The sequence below is a fragment of the Astatotilapia calliptera genome, chromosome 18 (genome assembly GCF_900246225.1).
Source record: "Astatotilapia calliptera chromosome 18, fAstCal1.2, whole genome shotgun sequence".
Classification (NCBI taxonomy): domain Eukaryota; kingdom Metazoa; phylum Chordata; class Actinopteri; order Cichliformes; family Cichlidae; genus Astatotilapia; species Astatotilapia calliptera.
In genome coordinates, this window is record NC_039319.1 from 22,613,966 (window position 1) to 22,639,041 (window position 25,076).

At 40.3% G+C, this 25,076-nt stretch overlaps 1 protein-coding gene across 1 annotated transcript in view; it reads left to right on the forward strand.

Moving 5' to 3' along the window:
* Nucleotides 1-25,076, forward strand: part of LOC113011309 (calsyntenin-2-like) — a 154,377-nt gene that overhangs the window by 51,931 nt on the left and 77,370 nt on the right. The gene's annotated exons all lie outside the window — the stretch shown is intronic.

The following is a 25,076-nucleotide window of genomic DNA, read 5'->3' on the forward strand; positions in this document are numbered from 1 at the left end:
TACTGCTGATGAATCATGCTATATCTGCTTGTAATGTAACAGGCTGGCACAAACACAGCTATAGGTGCATCCAGGTCAGTTAGCTTTGTGTTGGACCAGTGTTTTTTCTTCCAGGAAAACAACATGTCCTCATCTCTGAGATCACATTGTGATGGGAAAGCAAGACTGTTTTTGCCCGAGGGGTGGAGTTTTAAAAATGCTACTGAGAGTGAGAGAGAAGGAAATAGAGTTTCCAACCTCGTATTGTAAAAATGGGCTTGTAAAATATAGTTAGTGTCCTGTGTGGGCTTACTATGAAAAGGAAAATATGCCCTCCTAAGGTTTCATGTATCAAAAATTATCTGGTCTTTTTAAAATTATTTAAAGGCAATCTCAGATGACATATTACACAATGGCATTATTTATTCAGGAAAAACTGAGGCAATGTGTGACAAACTGATTACACCCTTACTGCTTCCATAGAAATTAAGAGTGTAAGTAGCATCTAGGTGCTGATAATCAAAGGCACTTAACTGATCATCAGCACATGTGAGCATTCCTATAAAATACAATATAATGCAGAATCTTATAGAACAGGGTTTAAAAGCAAAAACTCTTTTTAAAAGAAGCAAAAATATTTTTTCTGCATGACTTCATCAGTCTCTTATAGCATTGTGGAGACATTTTTTTGTCCCGCTCTTTACAACGTTGGTTCAGTTTATTGAGGTTTGTATGCAATCATTTATGCACAGCTCTGTTAACTCAGCACTTCACTCAGGTTGAGGTCTGGACTTTAAATGGGTCATTGCAAAACCTTGATTCTTATCTTTTTTAACTATTCTGTTTTAGATTTGCTACTATGCTTGCAAACATTGTATGACAAAGGTTTACTCTCAAGCTGCCAAGTTTTAGCTGACCTCACAATTGATTCAAAACTGTTTTGTGTACAGAGCAGTTTATGAATGACTGAATGACTACAAGGTGCAAAGATCCATCAGAAGGTTGGTGGTTTGATCATTGTCTGCCCCAGTCTGAATGCCAAATATCCTTGGGAAAGATACTAAGTCCAAGTTGTTGTCCGATGCGTCCGTTGGAGTGTGAATATTAGATAGAAAGCACTTACGTAGAAAGAGCATAGAAAAAAAAGTGCTTGGGTGCATGAGGTAGTGTAAAGTACTTTGAGTGCTCAGAGAGGAAAAGCGGTATTTACCATTACCCTTCACCACTGTCTTTGAAAGCTGATATGAGCTGTAAGTTCTCATATGTTGTGTTTGGTTTTTGCCTAAAAGGTCCGGCCGCCATGTTGTTTTAGAGAAAAGAGGCTTTCTACCGGCAACCCCTCACACAAGCCACACTTGTTCAGTCTTTTTCTGATTCCACTCTCATTAACATTAACATTAAACATGCTAACTGATGCCTATAAAGTTTGAAATGTACCTCTGGGGTTTTTTGCAGTTTCTTTGAGCATTGCATGATCTAAATTTACATCCACTCCTGGGAAGACTAAGATAAGATAAGATAAGATAAGATAGAAGTTTATTAATCCCTCGGGTGGGTTCCTCTGGGAAATTCGATTTCCAAAAAAGCACAGCACCGACAGAAGTTACAGAGTTACAGAATATTATATACACACACACACACACACACACACACACACACACACACATATATATATAAATACAGAGACAATATAAATAAAATATACGAAGGGGATAAATACAATAAATAGGAATAGAAAATAAAAAATAAAAATACAAGTGAATTGCACATTTCAAGTATTGAGGTCTATTGCACTGTTGACTATTTACAAAAGTATTGCACAAAAGGTATTGCACAGTGAGGTGAAGAGGCACTACAGCTTAGTTGTTCCCCCCTCCTTTGTCCTCCTGTTTCCCCTCCCTCTCCCCTCCAGAGAGGAGTTAAACAGTCTGATGGCGTGTGGGACAAAGGAGTTTTTAAGTCTGTTAGTTCTTGTCTTGGGGAGAAGCAACCTGCCACTGAACAGACTCCTCTGGTTGTTAACGGCCGTGTGCAGAGGATGCCTGGCATTGTCCATAATGTCCATCAGTTTCTTTAATGTCCTTTTCTCTGCCACTGTCACCAGAGTGTCCAGCTTCATGCCGACCACAGAGCTAGCCCTCCTGATCAGTTTCTCCAGCCTGGATGAGTCCTGGATGAGACTGACAATAGTCTTGAATGTTTTCCTTTTGTGGATGATCTTTCTCATGGCAGAATGATAGATTTTTAAACAGTTTGGAAATGGTCTTATAACTCTTTCCAGACTGAGGGGCAGCAATAGTTGCTTCTCTCAGATCATTGTTGACGTCTTTACTCTATGGCGTTGTGTTAACACGCACCTGAGTGTTCCAGACCAGCAAACCGCCAAACGTCTCCTTTTATAGAGGCGTTCACACTCACTGGTGATCAGGTAATCAAGTCCAATTGATTAGCGGCACCTGGCTGCTACTTACCCTCTTAATTCCCATGGAAGCAGTGAGGGTGTAACATATCATGTGTTGTTGTTCTTTAAGGATTTTGTATCTGCTTGATGGAAATAGCACTCTCACACAAGAAATGATGAATAAAATAGTTGAATTGTGCTGTACTGGTGGTGTAAACTCACAGTTTTGGGGGTTTCTAGTGCTTTATCTGACTGATGCTTACTTTGTTATTCTAGTATTTCCGCTCACAAAGCTTTATCTCTGTTATATTGGCTAATCGAGGCATAATGGCTCCCATATCCCTACTTCTAGCCTAAGAAAAGAAAGAGAAAAAAACCTCAAGAAACTTGTCAGTTCAGTCCTTTGACTCCTCTCCCTTCCTGACAACTACAACTCTACGAGCTGTGTCAAAAGACAGAATAGCCTAATAGTGTTTTAGCCTGTTGTGTGGACCACCATAACAACCCACTTTCAGTAGACATGCTCCCCTGCTAGGATATGGCCATACCTGTACTTTCATCGCACAGAGCAGATCCAGTGAGGAATTATTATACAATATAAAGATGTTCAGGTTGAAAACTTAATGCTTTGAAGCCACTGAAGTAATTTCATGGATAGAGTTTAATTTGTAACCCTGACCCAGGCATTGCTGTGGTGCAGTGGAAGCTGTTGTGTTTGAGCCCAGAGGGAAACATGATGTAACACTGCGTAAATGTTTCTCAGTGTTACTGAAGGTTGTTTTCCATATATATGACATTAGTTCAGTTGATTGTTATTCAGACTCTCAGTACTTGTGAGTCTCATGGTCCCTCCAAGTAGAGGCTTCCTAATTAACTTCCCTTATTTCTTCCTTCCCTCTTTGTCTGTATTTTCTTTATACTTCGACTTTCTTTGTGTCAAAGTTTGTTGCTGTTGGCAATTGTTACCTTTCTCCCCGACTCCCACAGCTTTCTGAGCAGCTAAACAACTTTTGAAAAATGCCAAGGGAGTACAATCACACTGCGAGGTGTGTGAATGTGTCATATGCCCATGTCAAGAGAAACTGCTTTTTATAACCCGTGTTACACAATCCATGACAAATACTCTAAATGACGTTAGTAGTGTTTTTGGACCCAGCGTGCTTCTGAGTGTTAAACCTACAAAAACATGAGGTTTTCATTTGAGCGTATCTTTGAATGTGGATGCACTAAAGTACTGTGTAAAAGCTGCATGTAGTGTGAAGCGCTCTGAGTGGTCAATAAGTTTAGAAAAATGCTATAAAATGCCACTCCAGTCCCTTTTTTTATTGTTCCTGAGAGGAAGGCTGTTGTTATTAAGTGCAAGGCATATTTAGAAATATTTTCACACTTTGAATTGCATGCCAGGAAGAAAAATAGTGTCAAACAAGCTAAGACAGGGGGAACAGAATAGAGGCCACGGGGTTTTTGCAACTGCATAGGATGCTTTCCAGGCCTCAGCCTACCATCCATGTTGATTACACATAAAACAGCTCTGGTTTTTGCATTATTGAATAAGGAGCAGGGCAGATGTTATGACTTGTTGCTATTTAACCCTTTTGCCCATGGGTTCAGGTAGCTGTTATCATTCTTTGCTGTGTGTGAATAGGGTGATTGTGTTCTGTCTCGTTGATGTAACCTTTCCTTCTCTCTCTTAACCTTTTTTTTCCTTCACCCACTATTTCTTTATATAGCACAGGCTTAGTTTGCACAGTGTGCAGATAGGTCCTCTATCTGCCTCGAGTCAAATTTGTTGTTTTCTGTGTTTTTACTGTATCTGTAAAAATCACTATAATTGCTGGAGGAAATTAGTTTGCTTGACACAAGCAAATGAAGAGCAGAGTCCAGTTTTAAAAACTCATTAGTACTGGTTGTATTTCACTGCCTTTTTGAGTCATGCTGAGCACAAGTGATGTGTTCAGTGCGCAGGAATCTGAGATAATGCTGCACACAACTCCTGGCGTGTTGCAACTACTGTGTGGTTCAAGCAGTGTATTTGAACACAGAGAACATATTTGGACTAAACTGTCAAAATAAATTGTATTTGAGATTACATTCCTTCAATATGTAACTTTCTTAGGAAGAGGCCTTGAGGCAAAGTAGCGCATTGTCATGCCTGCACTCTACTGCGTCAGTTGGTTGTCTTATCCCATCACATGTTGCTTATACCGACGTCTAGTCATAGATACTGTACCGTGCAGCCTAAGGCAGAGAAAATAGCTGTAACATACACAAAAAGTGGAACACAGCTAAAGCTGTATGTTATATAAAATAAAATACTGTACAAACGTCTTTAGCTATCCCCCATTTCTATCTATTTTACTTCCAAGGAGCCAGACTTTGGGTATTCATATAAAGTTGTCTTGAGAAACAGTTCTCTTTTCATTTTCAGAGGAATGTTTTTGTTTGCTCGTAAAGCCCCTTTCTACTGACCTATGAGTCAGTGAAGAATAAAAGAGGCACCTAACTCAACAGATGAGCAAATGAGTTGAATAAATAAAATAAATAATAAGTAAATAAAAGAATAAACCAATAAAAACCAAATATTGACTTTCAAGCTCTGTTTCTGCTGTATATACTGCATTTCCATGTATGTTTGCGCATTTCGGACGGTCCTGGTCCCCAAGGACCCCAAGAAGGGACCGGTCCCCTCCAACTACCGACCAATAACCTGCCTCAGTACCACATGGAAGCTCCTGTCAGGCATCATATCGGCTAAGATGAACAGGCACATGGGTCAATGCATGAGCGGGACACAGAAAGGAATTGGCAAGAATACCAGAGGCGCAAAACACCAGCTACTGGTAGACAGAACAGTCAGCCGAGACTGCAAGACCAGACTGACCAACCTGTGCACTGCCTGGATTGATTACAAGAAGGCCTATGACTCAATGCCCCACAGCTGGATACTGGAATGCCTAGAATTGTACAAGCTCAACGGGACCCTAAGAGCCTTCATCAGGAACTCAATGGGGATGTGGCGTACAACACTAGAGGCCAACTCCAAGCCCATAGCACAAGTCACCATCAAATGCGGGATCTACCAAGGAGATGCTCTGTCCCCACTGCTGTTCTGCATAGGCCTGAACCCCCTCAGTGAGATCATTAACAAGACTGGCTACGGATACCGACTATGGAACGGAGCAGTTGTCAGCCACCTCCTGTACATGGATGACATCAAGCTGTATGCCAAGAGTGAACGAGACATCGATTCACTGATCCACACTACCAGGCTATACAGCAATGACATTGGAATGTCGTTCGGACTGGAGAAGTGTAGTCAGATGGTAACAAAGAGAGGGAAGGTAGTCAGAACTGAGGGGATTGAACTACCAGAAGGCAACATTGCAGACATAGAGGACAGTTACAAGTACCTGGGGATCCCACAGGCGAATGGGAACCATGAAGAGGCTGCTAGAAAAGCTGCAACCACCAAGTACCTGCAGAGGGTCAGGCAAGTCCTGAGGAGTCAGTTGAATGGTAAGAACAAGATCCGGGCCATCAACACCTACACCCTGCCCGTGATCAGGTACCCTGCTGGGGTAATAGGCTGGCCAAAGGAGGAGATAGAAGCCACTGACATAAAGACAAGAAAGCTCCTTACCATGCATGGAGGGTTTCACCCCAAGTCCAGCACCCTGAGGCTGTACGCTAAGCGGAAGGAAGGGGGCCGGGGACTGGTGAGTGTCAGCATCACAGTCCAGGATGAGACAACAAACATCCAAGGATGCATTGGGAAGATGGCCCCAACTGACCGAGTGCTCAGTGAATACCTCAGGCAGCAGAAACCCAAGAAAGAGGAGGGAGACGAGGAACCATCATGGAAGGACAGGCCCCTGCACGGTATGTACCACCGGCAGATAGAGGAGGTGGCTGATATCCAGAAATCCTACCAGTGGCTGGACAAAGCTGGACTGAAAGACAGCACAGAGGCACTAATCATGGCAGCACAAGAACAAGCTCTGAGTACAAGATCCATAGAGGCTGGGGTCTATCACACCAGGCAAGACCCCAGGTGCAGGCTGTGTAAAGATGCCCCAGAGACAATCCAGCACATAACAGCAGGGTGCAAGATGCTAGCAGGCAAGGCATACATGGAACGCCATAACCAAGTGGCCGGCATAGTGTACAGGAACATCTGTGCCGAGTATAACCTGGAAGTCCCGAGGTCAAAATGGGAGATGCCCCCAAGGGTGGTGGAGAATGACCGAGCTAAGATCCTGTGGGACTTCCAGATACAGACGGACAAAATGGTGGTGGCTAACCAACCGGACATAGTGGTGGTAGACAAACAGAAGAAGACGGCCGTAGTGATCGATGTAGCGGTTCCGAATGACAGCAATATCAGGAAGAAGGAACACGAGAAGCTGGAGAAATACCAAGGGCTCAGAGAAGAGCTCGAGAGGATGTGGAGGGTGAAGGTAACGGTGGTCCCCGTGGTAATCGGAGCACTAGGTGCGGTGACTCCCAAGCTAGGCGAGTGGCTCCAGCAGATCCCGGGAACAACATCGGAGATCTCTGTCCAGAAGAGCGCAGTCCTGGGAACAACTAAGATACTGCGCAGGACCCTCAAGCTCCCAGGCCTCTGGTAGAGGACCCGAGCTTGAAGGATAAACCGCCCGCAGGGGCGTGCTGGGTGTTTTTTATATATATATATATATATATATATATATATATATATATATATATATATATATATATATATATATATATATATATATATATATATATATATATATATACATTTATGCTCCAATTATGTAAAGCTACGCTAGCATGGTAAGGAAGGAGGTTTTTCTCTTCCTTTCCACCCAACTGGATCCAGTATTAGAGGGCTGCCATTGGATTGCAGTCATTTATCTTTCAAATGTGTATATGGCATTATGAGTAATGGTACTTTCACGCTTTTTAGCTCCCTTGATTACTTTGGCCCCCACTCCTCCTCCCCCATGCCTTTTTATTCCAATGACATATTCTTTCGACTGTAATTCGGACAACTTTGACAAAGTCAGATGCAAAATGTGGAAGATTGAAAGGGCAGCTGGGGGAAGCAGAGGTTTTGGAAATGAATCAACCTTAGAACAACAAGAACATGAATGTGGTTCAGCTGTTTGAGTTCGGCGTCACTGAGGAGCTGCTGATTGCCTTTTCTTGAGATTTTATACTAGAAATCAGTGTGTGTGCGTATTTAACATAAACAGCATTCTGTTACATTCTCACGTTGTTAGTTCATCCTCCATTTATCATGTTATTATTGGAAGACTCTGGTACTGCCTCAAACCGTCCTAATGTTCCCCGTGTGGTCGTTTGTCTTTTTAACAGGGATGACACCTAAAATGCAACCAGCCATTCTCAGGACAGACATGCACAGTTTTCAAAATGAAGAAAACACAGCTAAAATAACAACAAAACTTAAACGTGATTGATGATTCTTCAATCAGTTGGCTTTCATCATTGTTATGACTGGAAAGCTGAACCAGCGCCGTAGCCATGGCAGCCTGTTTAGTTGGCTGACCAACTGCTGGTCAGTGCCCGCTTTCTGGTGATGAAAAGTGCCGGAGAAAAGCCTGATTAGTGTTACTGACAGCTCATAGATCTTAGCTGGCTCATCCTCAGCCCAACCTCCCTGCCTCTCTTTTGTCTCATCTACTTTCTCTCTCGTGTGCACACATATTGTACACGTGTGTGTGTGTGTGCACAAGGCCAGCCACTCTATGGAGATGTTAAAACTATACCAATTTGGATTCTCTGACAGGAGCAATACCAACATTAAGTCTCAAACCTAAAGAAGCCACGCCGGCTCTGCTCCACAAGTATTTAGAGGATGACACATTTACCCCTCGGCTGTAAAAGGCTGATAGGGTATTGTTGTTGTCACCCAGCTGGGTAGGTGGATGGCATGGACATCCGAGTTTGAGAATGTGACAACTTGACAACGAGGCAATGTAGGGTTTTGAAATTGATACCATAAGTGCATCTGCTAAAAATCTTGGACAAGTTCAAATCTTAGTTCACTGACCTCAAGGTCAAGGTCAGAGGTCAGTTTTTCTGAAAGTCTTGTGAAGCCAATAACTCAAGAAGGAAGTTGCCTAGGATTTTCAAAATAATAGCACAGGTACATCTTCTTCAGCACTGGGGGCCACAAGTTTTTTTAATATATATATATATTTTTTTGCAATCTTGTAATATACTCGATCACTTTGCATTTTAAATCAAACTATAAAGGTATGATAGAAGTGTAGAATTTATGCTTTAATGCAGGTGGATTTACAAAAATGTTGTATTAACTGTTTAGTAAATACAGCACCTATAAGTCCTGCATTTTCAGAGCCTCTGTGGTGTTTTTTTCTTCTTCTTTTCTTGCTTACTTAACCAAAAGCTATAAGTTTAAGATTGATGGCAAAAGACATTTCTGACCAACAGTTTTGGCTTGCAGTTAATTCAAACTTGAAGAAGACCTCAACTCTATACGTTTCTCTGTTGAGTTCTTCTAGAGAGCATATCATTAAACGACTATAAATCAAGTCACAAATTATTCTTGAAAAAATAAAAGAGGAGCTCTGAAAAGAGATGTGCCTGTTACTTGAGCACAAGTGTTCCCAGCTATTAACATTAGCATATGGCTGAAGAAAACCTGTCATCACACTTTAGCTAGAGTCAGTAGACTTGGCTACACAAGAAAAGGTTACTTGCAGAAAGGGTAGTTACACTAGAAGTGTACGGTGCTTTGTGGGATTCCACAAATGGCTCTGAAACAAGGCGGCATTGGCCATCTTTGCAAACTTGAACTTGTTTAACAACAACTGCAAAATATACTTTCTTTTTATTGGTTCTTCTTTGTACCGAATATGAAAATCAAAATAAAAAGGGTTTTACTGCCTGGAGGTTTGTATACAATATTTTAGTGCAGTGGCAGCATAAACCCATAGATTTGCCATATAGTTTTACTATCAACATAAGGATTAATGGACCTTTCTGTACATTATGCAGACATGAAAGGCCAAACCTGCTGAGAAAGGGGATGAATAATGGCATGTGTACGTCTCGGGCAAACACAGTGTACACAAACAGTCTGCAGTCTTTTACTGACCTAGCAGGGTGCATTCACAAGCCTATTAAGTTTTCTACTGGTTTGTGTTTGTGCGCCAGTGTGTGAGAGAGAGTGTTTGTGTGCGTCATCCTCTATTGAGGTTAAGGCCCTAATAGTGTGTGCTCTTATCTGTGTTGGTACTTAAGGCTAAAGGGAGTAGTGGCAGCATGTGGTCATATGGATTAAATGTATCAGTGTGTCTACTTAAGATAGTGTAAAAAGATTGAAGTCTCTTACTGCTATGACACGAGGGTTCCTGATATTTTTATATATAATCCTAGTCTTTTAACTCTTTTCATGTGACACCTGACAATGTATAATAACTGGATCAGTGGCAGTTTCAGGTTAGAAGTCAGGGATGTCAGTGTGATCCAGTTGTCTTGTATTACATGGATCAGCTGCTCCTGTCAGTCCCAAAAACCCAGCTGAAAACCGAGAGGGGGGGTTCAGCTTTTTCAGTTATTACCCCTAAATTGTGGTATGATCCCCCCGCACATGTTAGGATGGCGATTTTTAAAACACGTCCTAATCTTAATGTTGTTGTTGATGATTTTTCTGCAGTGTTTTGGCACTTTGTCAGACTTTGTTGTAAAGGGTGCTCTATAAATAAAATTGGATTGGACTAGACATCAGAATAATGTCTCCCTTGTCCACATTTTATTGTGTATTAAATTTTGCATCATCTATTGGATCATCTAAAAACATGAGGCATAGCTTGAACTCCCTCCCCTCCTTCTGGTGCCCTGAGGTGGTGGTGATTTATCTGCTGCTCTAGCTTCTGGTCCGTAACAAATCCCCCCACCCTCCAATCCTTCCGTCTCTTTGCAGTTACTGTACATTCACTTTCATTTTTATGTCCTTTTCTTTCTTGGTCTCTGTTCCACTTACTCATCAAGCTCTCCTTCAATTCCATTTACAATTTATACTCTTTTTATTTAACACACCACCACTGTGTTTTGCCATACTAATTACATATATGAATGCAGCACCCCTTTCACCCAAACTCTGATGCTAGTCGGCGCTGATGCAGAGCAGACAATAGGTTCTGTCTGTTGTGCTGTTTGGTTTTGGCCCATTTTATCTGCGTCATACATCCTACCAGTCACCCTCACAATCTTCTGGGCTTTCCATCCGTCTGCAGCAAAGAACACAGGTTACACACACACGCACGCACGCACGCACGCACGCACGCATGCACGCACGCACACACACACACACACAGAGTAGTAGAAGTTTGCCCAAGGCTGTTGCTGAAATGACTGGCTAACCACCAAGAGTTACATGGACTGCTTGAACTCTATCAGTCAATAGGCCATCACCCCAGGTTCTTTCTACCATGGTGGTTTGGATGTAGCCTTAGGCTGTGTGAGTTAGCCTGTGTGTTTGTATTCTGGAGGCATAAAGTACAGGTATAAAAAGAGAGGGAGACAGAGCGAAGGAAATACTAAAATATTTATTAACAGATTAAGAAAATAGTTTTCCAATAGTGTGCGCCTCAATCCAATGCTAATGGCTCCACATAGTATCTGCAGTGTTTATTATGAAAGCATGGAGAAATGGGCCTTTGGAAAACAAGTAGTGCTGAAGTGAACATAAAAAAAGCACAGAGTTGAAACCAGGTTAAAACTTAATACTTCTTCTCCAAGAAAAAAATAAAATCATTAAATATACCTGTATTGGTCTCGGTGGTCACCTTTGTTTACCTTTTTGGATCGCATATCCATAGCAACACCAACACACAACACATGACCAAGCATTTGTAGATACAGGACACATGCCCAGCACTATACTGATTTTTGAAATGTGCTTAAGTGCATTACAGATTAATGATAAGGAAGTCACCAAGTGGACTGTCTCTCTAGGTCATAACATTCATTCTCATTCACTAGATGAGGCAGGATGCTCTGTATCTGTCAGATGGCTGACTGACGTCTCCTTCACACATGAATATCCAACAATGTCTGCAGATCCAAGTTGAGACATCGTCAGAAGTCTGTTTTGTAGTGTTGCCACTGTAGGTATTTTGGCCAGTATTGGCATTTAGAACGGTCATGAGGTGGCACACATTCACTCCCTGCGTATTTACTGTGCATCAGACAGACAGTCATATCGGCCTGTTTGACATGTACGTTCATCTGGTAATGTCTAGAAAACGTTAGGACTGCAGTCCATGTGCGACTGTGTGGCTGTGACACTGACTGTGTTGTTTGAACTTGTGATTTATTAGAGGAGACTGTACCAGGATCATGTGAGGGTCAATACGTGAATATGTCGGAGTGATTCAGAGTACTTTTCTCTCCAGATCAATTCAGGATCTAGACAATAACCTAAGGATTTTGCCTTGTTTTTAGTTTTTTTAAACCCAAACAGCTTTACAGATATTAAACACATCACCAGCCTTTCCACTAACCTAAAGCTTAGAAGAAGACTTCATTTATTTGCTGAAGTTGAAACATTTTTGGCCTGAGCAGGGCAATCTGTGCTCTCTTTCATCTTTGCATTAACTCTGACTGTAATTATTCTGCCTATAAAATGCTTTCCCCCCCAAGCTATTAGGCCCCAGGGGTCAAATGCGTAGGCTGATTATTGTTCAAATGAAAGAAACCAAGCAAACACGAATCAGTCAGAAGTGACAGAAACGTTTGTTTGAAATGCAAGTTGGATAACTTTTCAGTCAGTTTAATGTAAAATCTATGTAATGCATGTCTCTCTTAGTATTTCCCATATAAAATGGAATGAGTTTTACTATTTTGTCTCTCTACACTGAGAATTTTAAAACTGTGTTTGTTCATTATAGTCACTGTGGTACAAAATATTAAGTAGTGCGTCTTCTAAATTTGATCAAATCAAGCTTAGAAGACGCACTAACCGCACCACACTGTGATCTGTCTCTTTCACTCATATTTTTTCCCCAAATTAGGGCCAATACGTATTGCTTAACTTAACAGTGAACTCCAGACTGATTTTATTATCATGACAGGTCTTCAGCATGTAAGTCCCAAATTTCCACGATGAGGGTGTGTAGGTTTTAAAAAGGACAGCAGAAGTGAAATAAAATCCACACGCTCGCACACAGAGGGAGAAGCTGACAGCTTAGTTTGAATCAATGTCCATTTTCTGTTTTTCAGCATCAGCGTGTTGCTCAGCAATGAGACAGGGAGGAAAAAAATTTTTTACACGCTGATTATTTTAGTCCTTTGCTGAAAAAAAGACACCATTACACATAATTATGACCAGAAGACTTTTGAGAAATAGTGCTAAAATTGTACTTAAAAGCTCTAAACCCTTCTTTCCCAGTGGTGCAGTATTTACTAAGTCTGTTTTGTTAAGTTACTGTGTGTTGGTGTGTTGGCATGCACATTTGTGCGTACGAAATGAGTCCTCTGTGGAAAGTAACTGTTTTTCACACTCGTACTTTTCTAGAGGGGCTTATAGGCCCCTTCAGCCATGACTAAAGCTTTTCTCTCGCTTTAAAAGTGCCTCTGCCAGCAACTTTAACCTCCCTGGGGTGATTTCTCAGTCTTTATCCACAGTACCATAACGTGGATTTGCAACTATTTTCCAGCCACATGTTACACCTTTATATTTAAAGTCCTTTAAGCTGACATGTGCCTTCTGAAGGAATTCCACCCATATTTTTGAAATCTGATTGAATATGGATGGATAAACTTATAGAAAAAAAGCATGTCTCAAGTTAAGCCGAGGAACGTGTTGTTTCCTTGAGAAGGATGCTTTGTGGACACATTTTTTTTATATCGCTCTAATGGCACCCACATGACCCGTGACAGCAAATTTAATTTTTATTACAACAGCGAGCAGTCAGCAGCTCCGGAGAAATATTCACATTTACACTGGAGATCATTTTATAATTAACTGCATGTGTAATGTCATGTGCATTATACTGTTTAATCCAAAAATAACTGCATGCTCTTTGCAGAAGAATAGGAAGTGGTAGCTTTAGGATGTATTTTCATCTTTTACACAAAGGGAATAAACTAACCCCTTTGAGACCTTCTCATGTAGTCACTGCACTGCTCTATGAGCTGTATTGAGGACACCAGTGGAAGTAATTTCCTGCTCCCTCTTGTTAGAGCACTATTGGAACAGATTTTTTCGCTGTAATTGAATCAGACATCTTGCTGCCCGGACATATGTAACATACTTCCTGCTCTTTTCAATCCATTATTCCTCTGGTGGGCGTGTAGATTTTGGTGATTGTCGAAAGGAAACTGAACTGACAGGCCACAAGGAAGCAGGTTGAAGGTGGCTAGTTAAGTTCCTGTTGTACACTTTGTTTTTAAATTTTAAAAAAATCCTTAAGAAACACTTTAGTGCTGTCTGCTGCGTTTTTCTTGGTCTTAAATCACATTAGAGCTAGACTATTCAAATATTTACTTCTTTTCATTGTTGCCAAATTAATGACATTGTCACTAGATTTTCTTTTTGGACAATTAACACCAGCATTGTTCTGTGAGTGGAAGGTGTGTGAGTGCAGGTCTGCTACACTACAGGTAGGCTGCGAGGGACCACGGGAAAAAAGCTTATGGAGTAAAATTAAAGTCTAGTACTAAAGTTTGCTCATGTGATCGTGCTGACCTTTTATTAAAATGTTTCTGAATTGAGGGATGCAGGGAAGGGTTTGACAAACTTACAGTTTGTTAATGAAGCTCCAAGCCCAGAAAATGATTCTAAGTTTGTTCAGAATTTTAATGTTTGGCAGCTCTATTTTTAAAATCTGTCACCACCTGTAAACATGGATTTCCAATGTATGTTAAATATTAGGTTTGTGGCCCTCACCTTTCTCAGGAAGAAAAAACCCCAAACAAAATGATCAGACTGACGGTTCACATCTTTTTCCTGATAACAGTGACAGGTAGTGAGAATGAGAGACGGCAAGCAAAGTAAAGCCACGGTTAAATGGCTCTAGATGACATATTTACCGCAGCAGACAGTGACAGACAAAAGATCTGAGACAGACGGCAAGAATCAAGACAGTCAGACTCACAGCTGATGCCTCTAAAGTGTAAATCGGCACTAAAAAGGACGAGAGCAGCAGCAACCAAACAGATGTCTGCCGGAGTACAACTTTCATGAGTGGATTCACTCGGAGTTTTAAATGTCAGATTATCCTGGCAGAGCAGGGAGACTTTGTTTCGTTTGTGGTGATCAGTGAGCTTATATGGCACAGTGGAGCCTGCTAGTTGATTATAAAAGTGTTCTGCACATGTGATATAATCATAATTTTGTTTGGGTTTTCGAATAAGTTCACAACTGTAACTCTTTTTCTTCCCAGGCATCTATAACTGAGGTTAAAACACATTGGTATATTTGTTATTATCACTTTTTTCTATAATATTTCTAAGAAAGGAAATAAAAGTTATTATTCAGCGTAACAAAATGTGAACGAGAGGCCAGACGGTTTGGCCTGTTTTGCGTCAGTCAGTGCATTTTTTGAAGCATCAGCAGCCTCTATTTTCCTAAAAGAAAAACCCCACAACTTCAGAAAATGTCTGCACTGAAATGGCCTTGCTGACAGCAACACAAAACACCTCAACAAAGCAGAAACCCATGATTTCAAAAGACTCACAAGAGAATTACATTCCTGCGAGTGATTTTGGTAATGCAAACTTGATGCTTCCACCAGGAAGAACCAGGAAATGAAATGAGTTTACTCCTGTGATATGCTGGCATTTCGTATTCGCCTTGTTGTCCCATGTGTGTGTGTGTGTGTGTGTGGGGGGGGGGGGGGGGGGGGGGGGGGTTTGTTTGTTTGTTTTTTCACAGTGGAAAATGTAACCAGTCCACCACATTTAAAAGTGCTGAAACACGTTTTTTCACACCTTCAGTGGAAAGCAGGCTTAAAAGTTCTATTGAATGTGCAAATCTAGGCCTGAACAGATGGAGGAATCATTCATTCCAGCCAGTCAAGGTGTGAAATTTTCATTTAACGTTTTTTGACGTTTAGCAGATTGTTGCATTTGAAGGGTGTTGAACTAAGTGCAAACTGTAGACTCTTTATGTTGGCTGATCATCACATGAATCCAAAGTCTGCAAAAGTGGAACTGTTTCTAATTGAATCCGGTCCGTCACACTGCCATCCATTCCTCCTCACCGTGGCTCCTCTCGTCTCCTGCTGCTTTCTGTTAATGGAGATATCGCCTCCTCCCTCCTTCTCCTTCCGCCACTGTCCTCATCCCCTCCTCTGTTATCTCTTTGTTGTCCTCCACTCCACTTTCACTTTTCAATACTTGCCCTGTGCCTCTTCCTTGGCCCGCTCCGTGAAACTAATCGTCAGTGTGCTGTCACTCAGAGCGCTGCATCTTTTCCGTTTTCCTGCAAAAACGAATCAGTCGGCCTTTGTTGATTATTTAACACGTGCTCCCTCCTTCTCTCATTATACTGTAAATCAACAAATGATTAATAACAAGGCGCAACCAGAAAGAAAACAAATAGGGTTTATTAGTGAGTGTGGGTCTGGAAGGCAGGAAGACTGAGTTTCTTTTAGCGAGGCTTAATATTCCCTGTAGTGAATGCCAAGCGCTCTAAAGGCAAACAGTTGGCATTTTGAGATCCCCTGAGTATCTATCTTTCTGCAGTGTCCTGAAATGCCCCAGCTTAAAGTAACTAAAACATTAAGCAAATGTTAACTTAAATTGTAATGATGATCATATCCTTTTGGCACAGAGCTCGATGGTATTTATGATGAAGTACATACAGAAGCTGGCTTGATAGCTGCTTTGACCTCCAAGATACCCTGAAACTTTCAGACAGATGGCTTGCTTTCATGAAGTTGAAGGTTTGCTTGCTTGGGTTTTGAATGATTACGATGCCTAGCATCTTATGTGCCATGCTTTTTATAGTCATTTGATGCCTTGGGTCTTTACCGTCAAGGCTGGCCTTCAGTCTGTGGTGTACCTTTTTGCTTCTTGTGGTTAGACTGGTAAATATTATATTGCCAGCATGAAAAGCAGTGGTTTCTATTTTCTGTTTAAAAAGTGAATAATATTTTATTTCATTAGATTTGCACACTAGGAATCCTCAGTTATGACAAATACATATTCATGTTTACCTATAATTATATTACTTATTATTTGGGCAGTGTTGAGGTCATGATTACTCATTAACTTTGGAAATATCACATTCGTTGAACTTTGTAAACTCTCTCTCTCTAACAGTTGAATTTAAAATGCAATTCAGCTGAAAGCCAAATAAATCAATGAGAATAAATAACAGTGGAGGTTGTTGGGCCATAGGGTTATCTGGGGAGGAACGAGGCTCAAACAACAAGCTTTCCCAAATGGGTAACATGTGGTCCTCGCTGCATCATCTATAATGGAAGGTCTGCAGGTGCAGACGGGGGTGATGAGGCCCAGGAAGCATTGCAGTTTTTCCATAGGTTCACCTGAACTTTATAGCAACTTCTGCTTCCTCTAGATAAATGAAAGACTAGCAGAAGCAGTCCACTGTAAAGAAAAGGGGTGCCCTGGTTTTCTAGTACGGGCAAAGCAAAAGATATGAATGCAGCATAGCAACATTTTATCTCATTTATCTCTTTTATAATTGTTTGAAGCAAAAATACTCCAAAATAACCCCACCGACACACTCCCTGTAATCTCTCCATAGGGTCCTGCACACTTTTTAGATCCTCCAGAAATTGAAACCTTTCATCTCAAATTTATCATTTTCAAGTTAAATTTATCATTTTATTTTATTTTCCAATCGCACAATCATCTGTCCAAATACCACAACTCTTCAGTTGTTTCTTTTGAATGCCTATAGGCATTGTGTGCAGAAAATAAGAGGCTTTTTTCCCCCTGTATCAGTTCATTTTGATGAAGTCAGCAGCAGACAGAGAAGGGATTGTGTGTTACAGAGCAATTATGGCACATCTGTATCTCACATACTGCTGTTAAGACTTGAAAGCAACCATCACATTGTCTTAATGGAATTGTGGGGACAGCTAAATCCGATCAATATTTCCGTGAACTAATTGTATTCACAACTACTGTTGTGGGGGAGTTTATGTTTTCTGGTTGATGGAGACCAGAGTTTATGGCTGTTTTAATGAGTTAAGGAAAAATCAACAATACTAAAAAACAACAATATTGCCTGGAAATCCAACTGTACAAGGCAGAAAGGTCCTGAGAGAATGCAACTGAGGAGAATTAATGCTCTGAAAATGAAGCGTTGATCATCTACGACCCACTTTTGCTTTGAGTGCACAGCTTAGATGCTGCAGTCAATATGCCTAATTACTTTTGTACTTGCTAACTGCAGCTTACACTTCAGCAGTGGGACTGTAAAACTCACCGCCGATGCTCACAGTACTTATAGACCTAATGTAGTCATGCTGTCTCTTTGGCATTGGAGTTTCTTATGTCTAATCTACTGGTGCTGTTCCCTTCTCTGAATTTAACTTTTGCATTCGTTTATGTGTCGGTGTTTCCAAGAGCTGTCTCCTGAACCCACTGATGAATCTCTGAGTTGCTTAATTTACATACCAAGTAATGCATTTTGCTTGTGTATTGTCCCTCTGGGTTTGAATACTTTCCAAGAATGTTATACCTATGGGGAAATCTTATTATAGGAAGTGCAACTATATGTATATATTCCTAGAGGTGAAACACTAGCAATCATTTCCAAGTAGTTTCAAATGATTAAAGACTTGCTGAGGCTATGAAAACTATCAGGTATTAGTATATATTATGACATGCCTTTTGAATAGAGTGACCATGTTTTGTGGTTCTCATGTACATGTGAAGTTAAAAGTAATGCCATGTCCAATAGTCAAAGCAGAGAAGAGGAGGGGTCAGAGGTTAGAAGTTAAAATACACTCGCTGAGCACTTGCTAGTACTGGTTTGGAATATTTCTGGCAAGGTGCTGGAAAACTTCCCAGATTTTGGTCCATATGGACATGATAGAGTCACACAGTCGCTGTTTCTTTTAATATTGCCATGTTGAAACCAGCTGATTTGAGCCTTGTGACATGGTTCGTTATCCTGCTGGATGGATACATTGTGGTCATAAAGGCACGGACATGGTCAGCAGCACTCAGGTAGGCTGTGGCATGTAAACGATGCTCAGTGGGCACTAAAAGGCCCAAAGTCCAAGTCCAAGAAAACATCCTCCACACTATTACACTTCCACCAGCCTAAACCACTGAAAGAAAAGGGCAGGATTTTATGTTATTTACAGCAAATTATGACTCAAACATCTGAATACTGAAGCAGACTCATTAGCTCAAGCAAGCCGTAATGGCACGCGGTGTGTTTTTTATACAGCAACCTGTCTGCTTCAAGGTTGGACATGTTGTGTTGGCAGATTCTCTTGTATTGGTATTTGAGTTGCTGTTGCCTTTCTATCAGCTCAAAGCTGTCTGGCTATTATGCTCTGACCTCTGGCATCAACAAAGCATTTTCACCCAGAGAACTGAATAGTTACTCTTTTTCATACCATTCTCTATAAAGATGGTTGTATGAGAAAATCCCAGTAGATCAGGAGTTCGTGAAATACTCAGACCAGCTCGTCTGGCACCAACGGCTATCCAAGGTCGGAATCCCTTAAATCACCCTTTTCTCATTCTGATCCTCAGTTTGAACATTAGTTGGTTGTTTTGACCATCTCTATGTGTCTGAAAGCATTGAATAGTTGACACGCTATAGGCTGATTAGAATAAGCAGTCGAACTGGTGTAGATAATGTTGGACCTGTTATTTTTAGCTGCAGGAAAAGATCAATAGCGTTTCAGTGTTGACACTATCACCTTTGTGTAACTAGAAAACCTGAGTTTAAGCCTAAAGATAGCTGGAAAACGTATTAGCAAACAAGTACTGTATTACATACGCAGCTGAATGAACTATAATCGGAGTTGGTGTGTCATGAGCTCATGAAGGGGCTCTTTCTAGATGCTAAAGTCATCTGGGACTTGCTCATGATTTCTTCCTATAATGTGTTTTGCAGTATAAAGTTTCTGGAGATGAGTATTGCGAATCGGCACAATGAATTTAATTGAAACTGAACCAAGCTATTGTTAACTTTGTGTAATGTTTACTCTAGGTAGTGTTTTAACAGGGCCTTTTAATTAGCTGCAGGTACCACATGAGCTATTAGTTTGAGCCAAAACAAAATATTTCAAATGTTTTATGCTGTAAATCTAAAGTAATGAGATGCAAGACACTGAAGTCCTCTGCAGATTTGGGGTAAGCAACAAATGTTGCCTTTTAATCAAAAAAGATTAATCTTTTTCCTCAAAAAGTGGAAAAATAATCAAATGAAAATAAAAAAATATACAAAATATGAATAATATTGTCCATTATCTTTTATCATAATAATAAAATAAAGTAATGAATTAAGTATTTTAAGTGTATTATTATATACATAAAGGTAATGTAACTTTGTGGATATTTTCAGGCACACTAACGACTTTGATTGAACTAGTCTATCATGGCTGCTAATGCTGCGTTATTACTAGCAGACATAAACTCCTACATATCTAAGCTATTAAGCTGCCATCAATTACTGTTAGAAGTGTGATATAATGAGATCCACTGTTCAACGCTGAAGCAATTATCACTTTCTAACCAAGCTGAAAAGCTCTGAGTCCACAGTTTTAATTCTCTGCCCGCTTTTACTGTTAAACTAACAGCATCATAAACACTTTCCCACATGGACACATCGCTATAAAAGAGTAAAATAAGATGATTTGTTTAACTGCCTCATTAGAGAAAGCAAGAGTTAAAAGACAGTGTTAAATATTGTGCTACATCTCGTGGTGTCAGGGAGAGTCTCAGCGTTGCTGTTTTCTCAAAGGTGGGTAATTAATGTGTAATCTTCTTTTGTGCAAGAATATGAATAACATGCTCTTGCATGCTCCTTAATTTGTGTAAAATGAACATGAAGCCAGTTAACAATAATTGGATACAAGTCTTTGTTGTTGTTCTGTTAATGAAGCAAGAATCAGGGTGATGGGGCAAAAAAAAAGAAGCAATGTATTTAAATCAGCACTAAATCTGATTTAATGTATAGTTTAAACAGTATTTTACAATTTGAAGAGTTGAGAACTTTCCCCCCCCCAACAAATGTAATCAGAAATCGTTTTAACAGACTCAGTCTAATTTATTTTGACAGCAGTAAGTGATAATCAGTTTCTTTTTAATGCCAGGGATGTATTTTAAAAACCTGGCCTACTCAGAAGCCTCTTCTCTTTCTTCGAGAGACGTGGCGCTGTTATTCTGGAAGTGCATCCTATAGGAATCCAGTTTAATAATTTAATAGGAGAATAAATGGAAACATTTGTAAGGTTGTACAGGCAGCAGTCTATTCTTCTGTCTGTCTGTGCCTGTCCTCTCTTTTACCACTTTATTGCCCCTCTTTCTCCCTCACCCCACCTTCCTGCCTGCCACTCCTGTTATCTTTTCTCTTGTCAATCTCTTTCTCTCCCCTTTTTAATTTCTTCTTCTTAGCTCTCAATTTGAATTTGTTTTTCTGTTTTCACATTCAGGTAATACTTTATTACTTTATCTTTGTATTATTCTACTTTTCCTCACCGATGACGGGCAGTGTTGGAGTGAGATTTTAAGCCAGCTCCTCCTGTATAGACACATGAACTCTAAACCAGTCTGGATTCTCTGATAGGAGCTTTACCAAGTCTCAGATCTAAAAGGAGCTCCTCAGATTCAAAGTGTCCTGAATGAGAGAATAAGCCTTCCAGAATCAGTAAAAGCCATCTTAGACATTTTTCATTTTAATCCCTTTCTGCATTTTTCATTTTATCTGTATTGCCCTCCTACTTATTTTATACTGCTTTTATACTTCTTCTTATCATTATTATCACCTCTTGATAGTCTCGCCTTTTTTTCTACTGTCGCCAAAGGAAAGATGTCTTTCACCTGTAATCAAACACACAGTGAAAAGAAATGGATTTGACGTGACTTAAACTGATCAATACTGGCACGCTAACGCAGTGTCTTACAATATGAGCTGGGACTTAAATTAAATATAGATTATCATCCAATTGTGTCCCTGTAGTAATATATTTTCATGAGCTTCAGTGACCAGGGGAAGACAACACAACAGATATTTTGATTTCAATAGCAGGATGGATACAAGTTAATAATCTTTTCCACTAATGTTATTTACAGGAACTCACTATCTTGTTTCTTGTGTCTGTCTCTATATTACTGTCATATCAGATTTTATACAATGCTCTAAACACACAGATCGACTTTAAGACTGTTTCTTCTAGTAAGTCAATTAGTCTTCCATAATGTGAAGTCTAATTCTGTAATGGCTGCAGATGGATCTCAGGAAGTGGCCAAAGACGCCATGCACATTGTGACCATTGACACATGTAACCTTATTAAAGGGAAGCCTGAGTCTGGGGATGGCAGCGTCTGTCTCTCAGTTGTTCAGTTCACTGTTTTTTGTCTGGGCTCCAGGCCTATTACAATGATTTTAACTTAATTTTAGACATGCAAAGCATGAATCCCACTGACTTTGGTGAACTACTGACTTTTTCTCTGTGCCGTAACATACCATTTTAAGGAGCTCGACAACTAACTGTCTTGATTTTTCATGCCAGTCGTTTGATATTTAGCTCTGTGTTATCCTGCTGGAAGCAGTCATCAGAAGATAGGTACTCTGTGGTGATTAAGGGATAGACATAGTGCAGCAATACTCAGGTAGGCTGTGGTATTTAAACAATGCTCAGTTAGTACTAAGAGGCCCGAAGTGTGCCAAGAAAATATCCCCCATATTATTACACTACCAGCAGTCTGACCTATAGATACAAGCCAGGATGTTTTCATGTTCATTTTGACCCTGAATATCAGAGCAGAAATCAAGACTCATCAGACCAGGCAACACTTTTTCAATCTTTTATTGTCCAATATTAGTGAGCCTGTGAGAACTATAGCCCCACTTTCCACTTCTTAGCTGACAGGAGTGGCACCGCGTGTGGTCTTCTGCTGCTATAGCTCATGTGTCAAGGTTGCACGTGTGAACATTCAAAGATGCTCTTCTGCATGCTTTTGTTGTAATAAGTGGTTGTTTTAGTTACTGTTGCCTCCCTGTTAGTTCAAAGCAGCCTGGCTATTCTCCTCTGACCTCTGGCATCAACCAGAGAACTGCTGTTCACTTTATTCTTTCTCTTTTTTCAACACGTGTAAACCCTAGAGATGGATGTGTGGGGAAAATCCCAGTAGATCAGCAGTTTGTGAAAAACTCAGACCAGCCCATCTGGCACCCTCAACCACACCATGTTCAAAGTCACCTTTCTTCCCGTCTGCACTTCAGCAGGTCGTCTCAACCATGCCTACATACTTAAATTCACTGAACTGCTGCCATGTGATATATTAGATAATTAGATATATTGATATACTGTGAACTTGATCAGGAAGTAGGTGGTGACTCTAGAATATGACAACAATAATATTTGCTTAAATTTGTGGAGAAATTGCTCAAACATTGGGAAAAAAAACCCAGCGTGTACGTACATGTCCTCCAAAATCAACTACTGAGTATTATAATCAAAACAGCTGTCTGTCCCTGTTTTCTGGCTTAGAAGTGAGCCCTTTTAGCTCAGTTTATAATTGCCTTTGTATATGTGTGTGTACTAGTCTGGACTGCAGATTCACATGCACACAGTTAATGATACGTCGACACGTTTTTACGGATGAAAAACTGTGACTACATGACAGCAAGAATCTGAGCCAATGTTTGTTTATAGCAGCTCATCAAGCAAAAAGGAAACACCGCTTGTGTTAATGTACAATCTTTATTTTCCTGTGCTTTTCCTGTGTTTTTCCTGAGTCTGTACAAACATGCAACAAGGTACTTGGATTAGCGATGAAATTGACATTGGAAGAACACACATAAATGGAGAGTATAGACAGGTCTTTATTGCTTTCAGCTTTGAGAAATTGTCTTATAGAAAGCTGCTGCTGTAGTTTAGCTGATCTTCTCTAGAAAGTTGTTCCAGACTCTTTTCTTTTCTCTTTGAATGCAATTTTTGTTTCATTACTGTGGCTCAGTACAAGGATGTCAAGGATGAATACTTTAAATGCATCACTAATGGCTTTACAGTACTTCATGTCATGAAAGCCAGTATTGGTAATAGCCCATTTCCATGGTCTGATGTGTGCTATTTTGCTAATATATAGCTCCAATATCAGACTACCTTTAAAAACTCCCAGCTCTGCTGCGTCAACCACCACCCAATTTGTTTGGGATAAATGTAAGACCTTGAGCTAGAAATTGAACTTGCCATCCATGAGTAAACTGAACTGGCTGTGGGCTGCTATTAGACTTACTGAAGACATCTTCAAATGTAAATGAAATGCTGTGTTAGCATGATGGATTAATATGTATTTATGCATGGTTAGTGCAGGCACACAGGAATGAAGAATCACTTTGGTACTGCTCATTTTTATAGTCACCTCAGCACTTCACTTTAATATTATCATGACTTTCGAGAGTCTCTCTGTAACATTGTTTCAGTTCATTTCATGTCTACTTTTTTATGGTAATTTTACACAGAAGAGTAAATCCAAGGAAATCTGAAAAACATAAGGATCAGGCTGTACCTGCATTAGGACATAAAAGTGTATGTGTTTTAATGTCCTGGTTAATGCACCATTGGATCCAGCATTACAAGTAAAATGTTCCTGAAGTAAAGATACCTAAATACCACTTGAAAACAGACCTCCACTTTTCTCTTTTCGCATTCCAGCAGAGCAGAGTCATGCTGTGTGCTGCAGTGCTTTCTATCTACTGCATGAGCATAAGATGACACTTCTTCCATGAATAATGTCATCCCTTGTGGTTATTTTTCACTGCTTATGATCCACTCTGTACTCTCTCTCAGCATGGTAGGAGTGCCATCTAGAAACATTAGATCCTTGGCAGCACAATGAAAGATTATAAGACAAATGTGACGAAGAGTTAACACAAAAGGTCATGTAGATGAAGATTCTTAGGTCTTGCTTTTATGTTATAAATCTAAAAATAAAGCTTCGAAAGCACCGTAAACTTGTTCCAGAGGCTTTTATATAAGCCACTCTTTTGTCACAAGCTTAAAGTGTGTTTGTCTCTGGGTTTTTTCTCCTTCACATCAAATGTGTTGCTTTAAATTTGTGTTTCTTTTGTTCAGACCTATTTTCTAGTTTTTGACCCTGTCCTCTCAATTCAGTGACAAGCAGGGGCAGAAAATGGGATAGTAGGACAAAACTACTAAGATTTGTTCAAACAGATGAAAAGTGGCGAAAAAGCTTTAGGAAGAGTTTGATGCATTTTAAATCACTGCCAGCTGGACATGTCATCTGCTCATTGGCATGAGACAAAGTGTTCCTCTTCAATGGATTGAAAGGTCGGGTTGACATCCCAGCTCCCTGCAGGGACTCACACTTGTGCACCAGAGATGCAGTATGTGTGTGTGGATACACAAAAGTGGCCAAGCGCATATGGTTTTTCTTGTGCCACGCTGGTGTCTGTGTATTTGTGAGGTCCTGCTGCAATGAAGCAGAAGAATGTCCAATTTAAAGAAATCAGTAATTCCTGCATGTGTGATTGTGA